The 14,856-nt window shown below is 36.6% G+C and overlaps 1 protein-coding gene across 1 annotated transcript in view; it reads left to right on the top strand.

The window, feature by feature from the left end:
- Window positions 1-14,856, top strand: part of cachd1 (cache domain containing 1) — a 198,844-nt gene that overhangs the window by 360 nt on the left and 183,628 nt on the right. The gene's annotated exons all lie outside the window — the stretch shown is intronic.

Raw genomic sequence — 14,856 nt, 5'->3', positions numbered from 1 at the left:
TCCCCACAGTGACTAAAGAGTGTAACTTTGTTGCTGGAAATGTGAGGGGAAACAATGAGTTCCGTCCGGGTTGCCAGTGTTGCAACTGCAACAACAGGCGCTTTGAAGTTCGGAGACATTTATCTGGGACATGAACACGCTGGAGATTTGGTGTTTGTGTGCAGCTTGTGTTTCACCTCCAGATCCCAGCCTTTTATATCAGTCTAATCTGTTTCAATTGACGCATTTTGCAACAGATTAGCGACATTTATCTACATTTGCAGCCTCAGTGTGTGCAAAAAAAAAAAAAAAAAAAAGGCAAATAAAAAGGGGGATAAGCAGTATAACCTAGAAGATCATCATGATTATTCAGCTTCATCATCATCTGGAAATAGCTGACTTTATTTTCAGGTCATGAGAGTTATGTCAGGGTTTAAAGGACGCATGACATTGTGCACATAAAGAAGGTTATAGTTGATTTGGATCCTCTTTGAGCTTTATAATAGATCTTCATTATTGTAAACGTGCTGATTATCTCCATTAGCTGAACATGTAGTTGGTAAATCAGATCTTGTCATTGACACACGAGTAAAGCAGGTTTAATGTGATGATGCTTACCTGCTTCTACGCAGAGAGGACTTGCTTCATTTTTCAATATTTTCTGACAGAAAAAACAAAACAAAACCAAAAACGACTGCATTAATGAGCAAATCAGTAGTTGAATTTGTATTCTTTATTTTCAGGTCATGAGAGTTACATCAGGGTTTAAAGAACACATGATATCGTGCACATAAACAAGGTTATAGTTGATTTGGATCCTCTTTGAGCTTCATAATGGATCTTCATTATTGTGAACATGCTGATTATTTCCATTAGCTGGTAAATCAGATGGTTGTCATTGACAGATGAGTAAAGCAGGTTTAATGTGATGATGCTTACCTGCTTCTGCACTGTGAGGACTTGCTTGATTTTTCAATATTTTCTGACTAAAAAATGACTGGATTAATAAGCAAATCAATAGTTGAATTTGTATTTATTTTCAGGTCATGAGACTTACATCTGGTTATAAAGAACACATGACATTGTGCACATTAACAAGGTTATAGTTGATTTGGGTCCTCTTTGAGCTTTATTATAGATCTTCATTATTGTGAACGTGCTGATTATCTCCATTAGCTGAACATGTAGTTGGTAAATCAAATGGTTGTCATTGACACATGAGTAAAGCAGGTTTAATGTGATGACACTTATCTGCTTCTACACATTGAGGACTTGCTTGATTTCTCAATATTTTCTGACAAAAAAACGACTGGATTAATAAGTGAATCAATAGTTGAATTTGTATTCTTTATTTTCAGGTCATGAGAGTTATGTCAGGGTTAAAGGATCACATGACATTGTGCACATTGACAGTGTTATACTTGATTTAGATCCTCTTTGAGCTTTATAATAGATCTGCATTATTGTGAACATGCTGATTATCTCCATTAGCTGAACATGTAGTTGGTAAATCAGATGGTTGTCATTGACACATGAGTAAAGCAGGTTTAATGTGATGACACTTATCTGCTTCTGCACAGTGAGGACTTGCTTAATTTTCACTACACGAACGGATTAATAAGCAAATCAGTAGTTGAATTTGTATTTATTTTCAGGTCATGAGAGTTACATCAGGGTTTAAGGATCACATGACATTGTGCGCATTAACAAGGTTATAGTTGATTTGGATCCTCTTTGAGGTTTATAATAGATCTTCATTATTGTGAACGTGCTGATTATCTCCATTAGTTGGTGAATCAGATGGTTGTCATTGACACATGAGTAAAGCAGGTTTAATGTGATGATACTCACCTGCTTCTGCACAGTGAGGACTTGCTTGATTTCTCAATATTTTCTGACAAAAAAAACAAAAAACGACTGGATTAATAAGTGAATCAATAGTTGAATTTGTATACTTTATTTTCAGGTCATGAGAGTTACATCAGGGTTTAAGGATCACATGACATTGTGCACATCAACAAGGTTCTAGTTCATTTGGATCCTCTTTAAGCTTTATTATGGATCTTCATTATTGTGAACGTGCTGATTATCTCCATTAGTTGGTAAATCAGATGGTTGTCATTGACACGAGTAAAGCAGGTTTAATGTGATAACGCTTATCTGCTTCTACACAGTGAGGACTTGCTTAATTTTTCAATATTTTCTGACAAAAAAACGACTGGATTAATAAGTGAATCAATAATTGAATTTGTATTCTTTATTTTCAGGTCATGAGAGTTATATCAGGGTTTAAAGGACACATGACATTGTACACATTAACAATGTTATAGTTGATTTGGATCCTCTTTGAGCTTTATTATAGATCTGCATTATTGTGAACGTGCTGATTATCTCCATTAGCTGAACATGCAGTTGGTAAATCAGATGGTTGTCATTGACACATGAGTAAAGCAGGTTTAATGTGATGATGCTTATCTGCTTCTGCACAGTGAGGACTTGCGTAATTTTCTTTACATGAATGGATTAATAAGCAAATCAGTAGTTGAATTTGTATTCTTTATTTTCAGGTCATGAGAGTTATGTCAGGGTTTAAGGAACACATGACATTGTGCACATAAACAAGGTTGCAGTTGATTTGGATCCTCTTTGAGCTTTATAACAGATCTTCATTATTGTAAACGTGCTGATTATCTCCTTTAGCTGGTAAGTCACATGGTTGTCATTGACACGAGTAAAGCCGTTTTAATGTGATGATGCTTGTCTGCTTCTGCACAGTGAGGACTTGCTTAATTTTTTTTAGTATTTTCTGACCAAAAAATGACTGGATTCATAAGTGAATCTATAGTTGAATTTGTATACTTTATTTTCAGGTCATGAGAGTTATGTCAGGGTTGTAGGAACTCATGACATTGTGCACATAAACAAGGTTATACTGAATCTGCATCTGCTTGTGTGGGAATTGGAGAAGAGATGGAGGATTTTCCTTTGAGCTCCACATTAGTGTGAACATGCATATCATCTCCATTTTCTGCTGTTGATGTTAACATGTAGTAGATGAATCCGATGGTTGTCAAAAACACATCAGTTAACCAGTTATAATGCGATTATGCTTAAACACACTCTATATCTGCTTCTACAGGGAGAGAACTCGCAGTTTAATGGACTTCTATGATAGATTTTCAATATTTTCTAACAAAAAGCAAATTGACTGAGAAGATAATCAGTAATTGAATTTATTAACATAATCTATATTATAAAACCCAAGTGGCCTCTGTGTGTGTGTGTGTGTGTCTCGGGAATCACACGAAATCCGTACAGAGCTGACTTTTGCAGTTTTTCACACTTATGTAATTTTGGTCAAGGAAGACAGTAGCGAAAACGGCAAGTTGATAGGACGAATATTTTGGGAGATATTAGTAATTTCTGAACACACTAGTCTTACATTCACATTGCTATGCCCAGAAGACTTTGGCAGTGACTGCTGGACAAATGCGGTACAGCATGCTCAAATACACAAGATAAAAACTACCACATCCGGAACCCTATCACGAGTCAGTGGTCTAGTTGTCATTATGCTGCTTTTTTTCTGCCGTTTTAAACAGTAAATTCTTTTTTATCATTTTCGAAGCTACAAACATAACCTTTTATATTCATTAAGGGTGTAAGAAAATTTTGGTTGTGCAATATATCGCGATATTTCATTTCACAATACTGTATCGAGATTAAAAAGTACTGTATCGATATTTATAGGTATTTATTCAAATGCAGATATTGTGGAGGTTCTTTTTTTTTTTTTTTTTTTTTTTTTTATTTATTATTATTCAACACTCCTTTATTCAATAATATTAGTTCCTTTGTTGGGATTGCACAAAAATAATGTTCTGATGTTAGTTCTGAGCTAATAGAATATGAACATTTGAACAGGATCTTAAACTGTAATGTCTGTAAAACAAAATTTAAGTTTGAACACAGGAACATTTTGTGATATAGCATTAGATCCTGTTGTGATCCAATAAAATGTGTTTAGTATTTGTGCAGATTTCTGATGTAATTCAATTTTTCTAGGAAATAATCTTTTAAAAAAATAAACAAAACCAATGAAAAAAAATGGCCTTTTTAACAGTAGCATGATATATCGTGATATATCGTATCGTGATCCTAGTATTGTGATTTGTATCGTATCACCAGATTCTTGCCAATACACAGCCCTAATATTCATGAGCCTCACAGTATAATTGCCGATGTCATATTTTTTGGCTAAATTGTGATATCTGCATAAAATGAGTTACACAGATTTCACAATTTGGCCAAAAATATGATGCAGGCAGTTATGCTATGAAGTTAACAGTATGGGAGATAGATAGATAGATAGATAGATAGATAGATAGATAGATAGATAGATAGATAGATAGATAGATAGATAGATAGATAGATAGATAGATAGATAGATAGATAGATAGATAGATAGATAGGTGGGTAGATAGGTGGGTAGATAGGTAGACTTTATTAATCCCCAAGAAACAGTCATACCACATCAACAATAAATAAATACCTGCAGAGTATAAATAGTTAAAAATAAGTTGGATTAAAAAGAAAGTAGAATTAAAAGACAAAATGTGTTTTCTCCCTATCATATTAAACATAAAAAATTTCCAGTTAATGTTGGGTTCAGTCACTTTCTCTGCGTGTCGGTCCACACTGAGCCCAGTCACCAAATGGCAGTGGATGCAGGGTGCAGTGGCGAGGTGCCGCAGGGTGTCGGTGGTGGGGTGGGCGGGGGGTTGTATTTAGCACTTCAGAGGCAGAGGCGCTCACAGCCTCTGAACACAGAGGCGAGGCAGCAGGGGGGCCCGGGCCCCAAATGGTGTTTTATCTTCTCTGCCTCCACACTGAGCTGCCTTCATCCCGGCTCACGGAGTCACCTTTGAGGGCTTCCTCTGATCCCCTGGATCCGCCTTTGTCACTGCTCATCCTTCGCTGAGCTCCACTTTGAGCTCTCTCTCCATCTCTAATTCCTGTTGTTCTCAACAAATTTTGCGGCTGGGTTTTTACATCTCAATCCTCACTAAACATTATCATCTCCCTGTCACACTCTTGTCTTGTTCTCTTTTTTTTTTTTTTTTTTTTTTTAAGCTGTGTTCTTGAAATGTAATTATTTTACTATAATCATCAAACCTCTGTTGCTCTTGTTTTTCTGTCAGATCATCCGTGACAACATGCATTCCGAATCATTTTTGTGTATCGTGGGAAAACTATTTTTATTTCACCGTGTTGTTGCGAAAGCTGTGAAAAATCTGACTCGGCGGGAAGCTTATGTGACTTTGATTGAAGCAGAACATTTCATGGATTAGTTAGAGCTCGTTTCCGCTAATGTAAGAGATGTGCATCCAGTAAAAACAGTCTGCATCTCACTGGAGAAAATAAATAAATAAATAAAAGAAACAGTTACTCCTGTGCTGTCTGTGTGGACACCTGTTCTGCTGCTCAGTGTTCAGATGTGGCCAGACTGCAGGTGTGTAAATTGAACTGGATTTCACTTTATCTCTGTCCTTTTCCACATTTCGCTCTTTCCTCTCTGTGCAGAAGGAATTTTCCGCACTTTAATTCCACTCCCCAAAGTTTAACCAAATGGCATCATTAATTTTGAGTCTCATTTCCGAGGTAATGGCTGACATTCCTTTTCCCTCCGAGGCGTTTATCTGTTATTTTTGGGGCGCTGTGGCATCAACGTGAGCAGTTTGTGGCGTACTATTCCTGACAAGATCTGAGGGTTTCGTTATCAAGCGAGCATCCCAGCATCTCCATTTAAAGTGTAATTGTACCCCTGGTGAACTCCACCCCTCATTCTCTGGGAGTTGTGTAATTTGAGGCTGGCGTTGTCAGTGCTTCAGAGTCACTGGGTCAACCTTGTTCAATCTGTCATTGAGTTTCTCAATTATCCAGGGGACGTCAGGGTGTACAGTTAACACTCTGTTTGAGTCAACTTTTCATCCGAGTTTATTCTGTCAAAGCTTGTCCCTCAGAGTTTTGCATCTGTTTTTTTTTCACTAAACAAAAGTATACACTTTTATTACATAGCTACAGGCTGAACCTCTATCAAACATAATACAACGTGTGAATATGATACATCGTGATACATAATTACATTACATTATTATTATTATTATTATTATTATTATTATTATTATTATTTTATTTTGAAACATGTTATCTATGGAGCGCCAGGAGTGCCAAAACCAAATAAATGAATACATCATCCAAAAAGGCCTCAAATGTGTCCATTAATTAATTAAAATTGGAAATACACACATCAAATAAATAAATACATCCATCAACAGCCACCCAAATATGCCATGAACTAATCAAAACAGCAGTTCAAGCATATATAATCATGTCACTATTCACCTAAACATTTCATGGTCCCTGTGCAGGAATGAATTTATTTTATCCGTCAACCTCGTCCATCAAAGTCAGTGGTTAACACTCATCTAGTCAAGACGATTGCTTTAGTCCGAAGTACATACTTTAAAAACATGGCGGCTCCTTAACCCTTTTATGCATAAGTCACTCCAGTGGACAGTTCTTCTCCAGCTGTTCTCTTGTATATTAATGGGTTTAGTTGTTTTAGTTCCATATCAGCCAACACAGTGGACACTTACGCATCATCTCATATCCTGACATTCATACCAGTACTGTAACTTTGCTGTTCTTGATAAACCAGATCTGCACTAACATGTTTGAGTGTAAATCAATTGTTATTTGTTAGACAATAAGGTTTTTTTTTGCACATTATCTCGATGAAGTGAGGAATTAATAGCATTAGAATATGTTAAAATGTGAGAAGACATCAGATTAGCAGGATTAAACATGTTTTTATTTCATTGTTTTCATATCCCTCTCTGATATTGGGTTTTAAACACGTTTCTTTGCTTCAAAAATTAAATGCATGGATATTTTTGCAACTCCACAGAAAAAAAAAACTGGATCGCATTGTTTTTTTCATGCCTAAGGAGGAATAAAAATACTGAAGAAAAAAAGCTTGACTAAGGTTCTCACAATTAATACATGAAAGGGTTAATGGAGGATCTTCATGAGCTCTCTCTTGGTTTGGGAACACTTATTCAAGTAATTTCTGTACTTTCCGACCAAGAAACTGACCGTACAGTGATTGCAAAGCAGATGGGAGTTTTTCCTACTGAGTTTTGCATCTGTTTGATTTTATTGTTGCATTTCTGTTCTGTTACCATGGTTCCCGTGGGGTCTTAAAGTCTTGAATGTCCAAATCTGCATTTAATACCTTAAAAGAGTCTTTAAAAGGTGTTAAATTTGATGTAGTAGGTCTTCAGTTCTGTTGCCATTAACTTGTTCGCTTGTTGTGTTTAAGTGTATCTGTTAAATGTCCAAACTGCAAAGAAAGTAACGTTAGTCGACTCAGGTCCACTTGTTCCAACCCGACAATTTATAATGAAATTAGGAACCGATTATCGCTAACTTTGCAGCCCCCAGTGAGAAATGACTCGGAACGATGGGACTCATGGCGTTGGAGTAAATCAATATTTTTTCCTAAATTCCAGGAGTCACAAATTTTTGCTGGTATGGCTGTGAAATAGGCGTTAAATTCTTATCTAAGTAGTCTTAAAAAGTCTTTAATTTAACTTGTAGAAACGTATAGGAACCCTGTGTTGCACCAAAATCTCAGCTTGTCACATTGTTGATTTTATACAACAAAAAAAGGTTAATGTTCATATAGGGCTGCTCGATTATAGGAAAAAAAAAAAAATCACGATTATTTTAGCAATAATTGAAATCACGATTATTAAAAACGATTATTTTTTAACCTTAAAGTTGTTTTTTTTTTTCTTGCAAAGCAATGTAAAATATACTCTTGAAACATAAATAAAGCTTTTAACCACTAAAACAAAGTATGTTCACTTTTGTATGAAACAAAAAAATCTTTGAATGCAAATAAGTGTACTGTAAATTCAAATATGTTTCCTTTTGTAAATAAATAGTGCACTGTAATTAAACTGCTATAGACTTGCCATAGAACTGTAGCAATAAAAAAAAAAAAAAAAACTCACGTAAAGTGCAAATTATAAATTCAAGTATGTTCAATGTAGTATGAAACAGTAAATTCAGTGGCGTGCCGTGAGGTTTCAGTTCAGGCCTTCTGTTTACATCAGCCATCTAGAATACGTACGTTAGGGTTATACGGGTTAGGGTTAGGTTAATACGGGAGTTGCAGCATAAAGAGATTCGGAGACTGAAGACTCCATTGCGGACGAAGTTGTTTTTATGTGTTTTAGTTTTTCATAAGATTATGATAAAGGTGGCGGTGGTTCAACTTTAGATGGTTAAAAAGGTTTGTTGTGTTACCGGTCGGTGCGGACACAACTACGAAACACTTTTTGCACGTGATGTGTTTTTGCTCTTCGTCTTCTTCATCAAACCCAAAGTGATTCCATACATGAATTTGACTTGCCTTTTTTGTTCACCAAGCACTTCTGCTGTGATTCTCCTGCCATTTGTCCAGACCACTAGGTACAACTGTCCTCTTGGGGTGGACTTGCCGGCTAGCTGGCAGCAGTAGCTTAGTGGGGGGCGGGGCAGAGCAGCTCATGGTAGCTTGCGTGCGTGTGAATTAAAACAACTCAAAATTAATAATCGTTTTTTCTCGATTACATAATTTTTGTAATCGTTGCGTGTAATAATCGAAATCGTAATTGAATTTCGATTAATTGCACAGCCCTATGTTTATATATGAAAAGCACCACCCAGGAAATGTTTGACTTGAGAAGAAATAGGCCTAATCATATCAAAAGAGCATTGTCTATCCACTAATTAAACAGTTTTTTTGGTTTGTTTTTTTTTACAGCTTCCTTTGTAGACATCTTCATTAAACAGAAATAATAATGACTAAACTTTAAAATGTCAATCATTGAGTTGTTTGTTTTTTTAGTCTTTTTCTTACTGATTCCTGGAGTTGAAACGTCTGTGTTGCTTGTCATGTATGTTTGATTACCTCCAGTCTGGATTGGTCTGTCAGATTTTGCAGGTTCACTTTTTCTAAATCATAAAGTTATTATTTCATGTGCTTCTAAATTATTTACACTGAGTCTCAGTGTGAGTGAGAGGACATATTCTTCTCCAATATTTGTTACTAATGTGAATTTCACGTCAAGATTTTGTGCAGCTTAAAGTTAGAGGTTTTTACACAGCAGTATGGTCGTTTCCCTGGATGTAAATGTGAAACTGAAGCTCGTCTCCCTTTTGTTTGGTATTGAAACATACAGTCACGGAAAAAAATTAGTAGACCACCCCTTGTTTTCTTCAATTTCTTGTTAATTTTATGCCTGGTACAACTGAAGATACATTTGTTAGGACAAATATAATAACAACAAAAATAGCTCATAAGAGTTTAATTTCAGCGCTGATATCTATCCATGTTTTATGGTTTTCTTGATAATAACTAAAATCACTTAAGTTCTTACATCAATAGCTGTTAGTGATGTCCCGATCTGGATCTTTTTTGCTTCCGATCCAATTTTTTTTGGGATTAGTTTTGCCGATACCAATCCAATACCGATCCGATACGGACTTTTTACAATGAAAGTTTGATTTAAATTTGGAGACATAATTTAGAGGTCATTACACTATTATTTTACTTGAGATCACAATTGGGCTGAATTTGGAACCTGAACTAAAACAAGTATGACACTTTTGACTCTTAATAACTTTCGTATAATTTTTACATTTTCCAAATTCATACTGTGGGACAAATTAGAACTGTATGCTTGCTACTGTTGTATCATGTCTATGGACAGGTCCGTCCAGGTATTATTTGAAGGTGTGTTCGGTGTTGTGCGTTAGTGATGTGAAGCAGGTTCCTTGCGGGTCAGGTTGGGTTGGGTCAAGTCAAATAATTCCACAAAAGCCCCGCGGGTTGAAAAATACCTGACTCATGGATCACAACCGGACCTCATAATGAGTATGCGCAGAGTGAAAGCGAAACTTAACGACACTTTACTAGTTCCTCTAAGCCTCCCGCTGTTGTGCAGCTTTTCCCTACCTTCGGAAACTTTAATTTGAGGGGGCAGGATGTTTACCCCCCTCTTCCCCGGATTGGCCCAATCTCATGACTAAATTCGATCCGATCTTCTAAAAAAAAGCCAGATCGGCAGCCGATACCAATCTGTAGATCAGATTGGGACATTCCTAATACAGTTTGGAAAACATTATTAGACCACCCCTTGTTTTCTTCAGTTTCTTGTTCATTTTAATGCCTGGTACAACTAAAGGCACATTTGTTTGGACAAATGTAATAACAGCAACAAAAATAACTCCTAAGAGTTTAATTTCAGAGCTGATATCTATCCATTTTCCATGTTTTCTTGATAATAATCAAAATCACTTCAGTTTTTCCATCAACAGCTATGGCATTGTACTGACAAAAACAATGCTCTAAGGCACAGGTGTCAAACATGCGGCCCGGGGGCCAAAACTGGCCCACCAAAGGGTCCAATCCAGCCCCTGGGATGAATTTGTAAAAATGCAAAAATTACACTGAAGATATTAACACTCAATGGTGTTAAAATCATTTAGCTCAATTCAGTCTAAAGTGGATATGACCAGTAAAATACTATCATAATAACCTATAAATAATGAAAACTGCAAATATTCCTCTTTGTTTTAGTGTAAAAAAAATTTAAAATTACATAAAAATGGTTACATTTACAGACTGGCCTTTTACAAAAATGTCTGAAATGTGGAATTTTAACAATATTCTGCCTGTTACCAATTTTTTTCAAGTATTTGTAGATCCACTGTGATCTGAAAGTTGTGATGCACATGTATAAATGATAAATTAAGGCGTAATATTGTTAATATTGCACTTATTTTTCATAAGACTTTCAGTTTGTTCATATTTGTTCATGTTATGCTCAAGTACAGTTCGCAGAAGTAAACATTCTCATTACATAATTTTACTTTTTTCACTCAAAAACATACAGAAAACTTTGGAGCTGACATTATTTATAAGTTCTTATCCTATTATTTGTATTATTTTACTGGTCCGGCCCAGTTCGTATCATATTAGGCTGAATGTGGCCCCTGAACTAAAATGAGTTTGACACCCCTGCTTTAAGGCATTCCATGTTTTTTTTTCTGTCTGTTTTAGTCACATTTTACACACAGGAGTTAGTACTTGATTGCATAACCATTGTTTTTGATGACTTTTGATGGTCTAATAATTTTTTCCGCGACTGTAGAACCAGTGCTGGTCTTGTCTTGTTGGGAGACTTTTGCTTCACATTTCCTCTCCACAACCATCACCTTTTAATGAACAGGAATGCGTGGACGGCCTCTGAGCGGCCAATCCTGCATATAATCGCTCATCGCTGTGTGAAAGGGTTCAGCTGGTGACACCCGGTGGCTTCTGCAGACAGACTTTTTTACGCCCAATGTGGTGATTATTTACAAAGGAAATTTCAGTGTGTCAGTGTTCGGGGCCTTAATCCACAGCGGAGTGTGGTTTGTTATTGAGGCTGCCTCATCCCCATCCCGTGGCCCCGGCCCCTTAATTGAATATTGATAGTAATTTGAGGGTTTGTCCGGGAAAAGAGAAAATGGAGTTCACACTGCTCTGTCATTAGGCTCTGATTTTTTTTTTCTTTTTTTTTCTGGGTCGGGTTTGGTCCAACGGCAACACCGGTTGAGAGTCCATCACCTCTCCCCTTCTTTGATTTAGACTATTTCAACCGATCCAAATGTTCTCTCTTGATTCATTGTTTTTCTTCTCACTATATTCCCTTCTGTGTTTGCACTTGCCTTCATCTCTGCCTTTGTTTTTTTTCTTTTTTTTGATTCCTATATTTTCTCTTTTGTCTGTCTCGAGGCTGCTTCTCCTGAGTTTCTCGTCTTTTCCTCACATTATAGCAAATCAGTTGCAGAGGCAGGCGGACGTTGGAGGAGGAGGGTTTGAGGATATACAGCAGGACATCAGAATTCCTGCTAGGTTCTCTGCAGCACAGCTTCAAAGCCGCCTTGCCTCTCGCTGCATTGCTTGCACGGCTGTGTGCTCAAACAGTCAAGGTTACTATGAACCTCACAGGGCCTCTGTTATGCTTTTATTGCTTTTTTTCCCTCCCCTCAATCAGACTGTCTTTTTTTTTTTTTTTTTTTTTTTTTTTTTTACTTTTGGCTGTGTTCTCTTGTGTGTTTCTGTCAGAATATCCTACACCTCACATAGAAAAATCACATTAAGCATATTACTCCATACAAAGACAGCGCTCACCTAAAGGGCAAATAAATTCCTGCACTTGTCTTGTTGGGGCTTCTTTTGTTACCCTTCCCTCAGGCCACACAGATCATATCTAAACTAACCGACTATTCTATTCTTTTAATGCAGTGTTTCATAAAACAAGCGATAGTGATGGTGATGGTGATGCAGTTTTCCTCCTCCTTGTGCAGTTGCTTTGCATTAGTTTGTTGCTTTGTGACGACTAAACTCTTCTTTTTTAGTCCAACCGTAAATCTTGATGCGCCTCAGCGGTTTATGAGCCCTCCGAGGCTGCGCTGAACTATCTGTACCTCGTCTTTTTTTCCATTTTTACTGGCGCTTTTTTTTCTTTTTTTTTTTTTCTCCAAACTGTTATTGCAGCAAGTTTTCTTAAAGGTCCCCACTTTCACACACAGTTATTGGATTCCATCTCCCATGTTGCTGCAGATACATGAATAGTTTATGACTCCAAATCACTTGAGTGTATCCTCAAGTCAGTTTTTCATATTTTTATGAAGCTGAATTAGAAATAACACAGTGACTAATGTGATAAGCTGGTGCGTTTCCAAATGACTTTTTTTTTTTTGCACAGTTAAAATTTCAGTTTCATATTGAAATTCGACTTTAATTTCTTCTGGTCGTTTTCATGAAAAGCAGGGCTTTCTACCAACGGCTGCAAAGTCCCACAGAGACTTCTGCAGTGTTTTAAAAACTTGGACCAACTTCCATATCAGTTCTCAGAATTCTTGGCCTGTCCAAAAAAACAGGGAAATAGCCCAGTTGTGCAGAGTCTTACCTTTATCTTCCAGTCACAATGCGGGAGAGAACAGAGTAAATGGCTGGGTTTTCGGTAAATGTTGGGATCTTTGTATGTTTTGGCCTCAATCCAGACACCGACAGACTCAGGCGCCCCTCATATCTAACCGCCTCCCTCCACAATGTCTCCACCATCCAAAACCCAGTCCTCATGCTTGTTGGATGAAACTTGGGAGTTGAAGTTTTTATTTTATTTTTTGATTAATTGAACTCAGTGAGCACTTTCTTTCCTTTTTTTTTTTTTTTTTTTTTTACACTTTTTTATTTAACTAGTTTTTTTTGGCAGCGATACAGTCACATAATTAAAGTTTTACAATAATTAAAGCATTTGCAAACACAGATTAAACACATACAATCAGTCAAAACATTTACAGACCAACAGCCTTGAATCCAGAGTTTTAACACCTATAAAAGAGTGATATTTTTCTTTTTTAAATGGAATTATGCATTTTAAAACCTTTCCCTGTGGTCTACATAAACTGTAAATGCCCTGCTTGGGTCTGAATTCTTCATTAATTCAACTCCACAGGTCCATCTTCAACCCTATTTCTGAGTAATGACATGAGAAAGGTTGTTTTGAGCGCTGACCCTTTAAATGTACATGACCCCACCCCCTTCCAGGCTCTTGACTGTGCACTCTGTCCCGTTCAGCCACTTGTGTTCATTAATTCAACCAACAACTGAACATTTTAGGTAATCAGCTCGAAGTTTGGATATATTTTCAGTTTTTACTACAACCGCTGCTGCTGACAAACAATTATGTCGTACACTGAGAAATGTTCGTCGGAAGTCTTGACCTTTTATATGTGCAAATGTTGTGATGTAACTAGTTATAAAACGTAACAAATTAAGCAGGAATTGAAACACGTTGTAGAAATCCACTGGATTTTTGCCAAAATGAATATAAAGATAGCTTTGCAGCACCTGGAGCTTTCAAATTCAAACTTTTCAAACTTTTAGGATCCAAATACACAAATAAATGAACCAAAGACTAATAAAAGTGGGTTTAGTAAAATATGACCCCTTCAAATTTGTCTGTTAAATGTCCGAGCTGCAAAGAAAGTAACGTTAGTCGACTCACTTCCACCTGTTCCTAACCGGCAATTTATATTGAAATTAGGAACCAATTATTGCTAACTTTTCAGCTCCCGGTGAGAAATGACTCAGAACGGTAGGAATCAAGGGTGCAAATACACAAATAAATGAACCAAAGACTAATAAAAATGGGTTTAGCTAAATACGACCCCTTTAATCAAGGGAGACCTGGCCCAGACAGCAGCGATACGGTCACCTGATTACAGTTTTAGAATAATAAAAGCATTTGCAAACATATAAAAAACATATACAATCAGTCGAAACATTCACAGACCAACAGCCTTGAATCCAGAGAGTTTTAATAATTTCTTTAAAATCAAAGGAATCAATATTTGTAGATGGAGCTCAGACTGAGGCTTTTTCCAGGCACCTGGAGCTGAAAACCTAGAAGATTTCTTTCCTAATTCAGTCCTTATCTTTGGAACAGTTTCAAAGTGTTCACTGAGCGGCGATTGTGACTTCCACGATTCCAGGTTAACAATGATTCATGGAAGTTACTTTGGTTTTAGAAGTCTGTCACCTTTTCTGTTTGGGACGTTAGAACCCGCAAAACTAACATCTATAGTAGGAAGACTAATCTGAAAACTTTATTAGTAACTTTATGAGCCCAAACTATTTTTTTTTTCTAGAAGACGAGGGCTTGTTTTTGAGTTGAAACAGGTCTTTGGAAGGGCAGTATTTGGTGAAAA

This window comes from Sphaeramia orbicularis, chromosome 4, assembly GCF_902148855.1.
Source record: "Sphaeramia orbicularis chromosome 4, fSphaOr1.1, whole genome shotgun sequence".
Classification (NCBI taxonomy): domain Eukaryota; kingdom Metazoa; phylum Chordata; class Actinopteri; order Kurtiformes; family Apogonidae; genus Sphaeramia; species Sphaeramia orbicularis.
Note: the sequence above shows the minus strand (reverse complement) of the source record. Positions and strands in the feature narration are given on the sequence as shown.